We start from the raw sequence: 3,181 nt of genomic DNA on the forward strand, positions 1-3,181 counted from the left end.
TGTGTGTGTGTGTGTCTGTGTGTGTGCATGTTGAGGACAGAGGTGAACATCAGGTGCCTTCTTCCACTTTCTCATTCACTCTTCACTGGTCTTGAGACAGGGTCTCACTGACCTGGAGAATGTTAGGCTGACTAAGCAGAAAGCTCCTCCCCCGAGGGTTTGTCCAGGAAAAGGAGGCACAGCCATATCCTCTGTCTCCATCCCTCCCCCAGAGGATTACAGCCACAGGTCGGCAAGCCTGAGTTTTTATGTGGCTGATAGAAATCTCAACTCCTACTTGAGTCCTAGTGCTTATGAAATAGCATGCTACCAACTGAGCCATCTCCTCAGCCCAGCCAATTACTAATTGTGCCTCTCCCCAGCTCCAGCCAATTGTTGAGCCACCCTCCCCAAACCAGCCAATTATCAGTTAATAACTTAGCTATCTCCCCAGCCCCAGCTGATTACTAACTGAGCCATCTCTCCAGACCAGCCAATGTTTTTTTTTAAATGACCACATCTCACAACTCACTAAAACAAACTTCCAGCCTTCCTGTTGATGGATAAGTGTGTTAATTCCATTTTGTTTACTTATGACAATGGTTTCAGCTTCTCTGGTAATTAACTTATAAAAGTAAGAAAATAGCAATGATCTAAATGATAACTAAGTAATGACTAAGTACTCTACTACAAAATGTTTGTACAACAAGGAAAAGGAAAAGGAAAGGAATTTTGTACAAAATTGTTTGTACAAAAAGGAAAGGAATTTTTCAGAGTATAATTCTGAAGACTGAAGTAAAAAGACCAACATCTAAGTTCACATTATATTATTAATGACACACATTTTATTCTACTATGCAAGAAAATACATTCCCAAGTATACCATTGTTGTGATAAAATACTCTGAGAAAAAGCAAGTTAGAGGAGAAGGGGGTTTATTCAGTTTACAATTCCAGATCAGGGTCCATCATTTCAGAGAAGTCAAGGCTGGAATTTAAGCACCTAGTCACATCCACAGTCAAGAGAAAAGAGAGAGTATATGTATGCTTGCTTGCTTGCTTGCCTGCTTGTTTGCTTGCTTCTAGATTTCTCCTTTCTTACACTGTCCAGATCCCCCTCCCAAGGAAATTGTTAACAATCCCCGATATCATGATGGTTTGGGTCTCTTCATTCCAATTATCAGTCACGATAATCCCCTACAGACATGCACACAGACCAACCTTATCTCAATTAGAAGATTCCTCATTGAAATTCTCTTCCAAGGTGTTTCTAGGTTGTATCAAGTTGACAGTTAAAATAACAAGCAAATCATGTAAATATTCTGATAAGATAATCTTCAAAGATTTTTCCATGATCATTTATATACAAATATTTGTATAAATAGATATATAAATAGTTTAAGTCGGGAAACTCAACTTATATGGAATATGTATTTCTGTTTTCATGGCCTGTGTTGGAAAAATGTTCTTCAAAGCTATTTGAAAATAGATACAAGCATCCGGTCATGTTGGCAAATGGATGTATTTTTATTGATAAGTATACACATGATTTGTTGACTACCAAGGGAAAGGCTAATATCAAACAAATGGCCTTGACTCATCCACCCAAATACGTAAACATATGAGATTTTGTGACTAATAGAATCCTGACTGTAAATGTTCCCCATTCTCTGAAATTGAATCAATAACCATAATTACTGTGTCATGCTAGTATTCATTTTTCTCATTTTCTTGATCAGTCTGCTACTGCTTTTATTTTCCAGTGATGACATTTCAATTTTGTTTTAAATTTGCTTGATTTCTTAACTTTGTTTCTCTTTTCAACTTTCTCTGTCTTTTCCTTATCTTTTACATCCTCAGCAGTATGCTTTTTTTCTAATATGCCTTTAACTATAATACATTTTGTTTCTTAATTTCTCTCTAATATTTTCGGAGTTACTTGGGGCAGTTTGGATGTGATGCATCACCCCACAGACTCCTGTTTCTGACAACTTGGTCCCCAGATGCTGGTGCAGGTTTTGAAGGCTATGCAACCTGTAGACGACTGGGTCTCACTGGAAGATGTGAGTCACTGCACTGACTTTGGGGTTTAGTATCCTGGACCTTACTGGTTGCCTCTGGTTCTGAACTGTGAACGCAATAAGGCCACCATCTCATGCTCCTGCCATCATGACTTTCTCACAAGGACTGACTGTCTCCCTTCTCAATTTTCCTTCCATAAAACACAACCTGGCCTCATGCTCCTGGTATCATAGCTTCCCCAAAATAGTTGGCTCTCTCTTTCTTACGTTCTCTCCCATACATTTCTTCTTCTCAGATACTTGGTCATGATGATGAAAAAGTAATTAATACAATATTCTATGTGTTTCGTTGTAAAAGATCTAATGACCAAATGATCAACTTTTTCTAAATCTTCAATGTATGCTTAAGAAGAATGTGTTTTACTTACTAAATAGTGTTGGTTTCTATATGTATATCTACATTAAAACAAGCATTTACATTGCTTTAAAATTAATAATAACAATTACTTTGATCCTCAGGTTCTGTTAATACCAGTAGTTCAATATCAAGTTATGTTTAGCAAAAAATACCATGCTCAGTTCTTATTTTCTCAAAAGCCATCAGCATTTGGTATAAAGCATCACAACTACCAATCGGATAAATATTCATATTAATCAGCTCAGATCACCATTAAACAAAGAATATTTTTCTCAGTATTGGATGCTGGAAAAGCCTGGGAATGCTGGACTTCTTGTTGTTAGAACTTCCTCCCTCATTTGTAGCCACCTTCACTCTGGCCTGAAAATGGTTTTCCTGCAGGCTCCTCCAATAATGGCATTAAGTACGTTATTTGCATCATGATGCCTTCACCACTGTGACCTCATCCAGTCCTAATTACCCCTCAAGCCTCCTACCAAGTGACTGCCACATCTAGTGTTAGCACTTCAGGCTGTGGGTTTGAGGGAGATGCAGCATTCTGTCTGTAACAAACAGCATCAGCTTTGCTTCAATGTCACCTTGTCTTCCCAAAGCAATCCCAAAATCCATCCCTGTCACCATGATTTTAGACTGAGCTGTCAACTTCTCTTACCTGCAACTGGATCCGCATCCAGTCTGTTATCCACACTGCGCCATCCTCTTCCTTCTTCCAGCCCATTATCCACACTGCACCATCCTCTTCCTTCTTCCAGCCCGTTATCCAC

General features: G+C 38.7%; 1 pseudogene; it reads right to left on the reverse strand.

The window, feature by feature from the left end:
- The window catches only part of LOC114609936, a 17,675-nt pseudogene extending 14,540 nt beyond the window's left edge, over nt 1–3,135 (reverse strand).
- Nucleotides 3,136–3,181: the final 46 nt, after the last annotated feature.

This window comes from Grammomys surdaster, unplaced genomic scaffold (assembly GCF_004785775.1).
Source record: "Grammomys surdaster isolate TR1022 unplaced genomic scaffold, NIH_TR_1.0 125996, whole genome shotgun sequence".
In the NCBI taxonomy this organism is placed as follows: Eukaryota; Metazoa; Chordata; class Mammalia; order Rodentia; family Muridae; genus Grammomys; species Grammomys surdaster.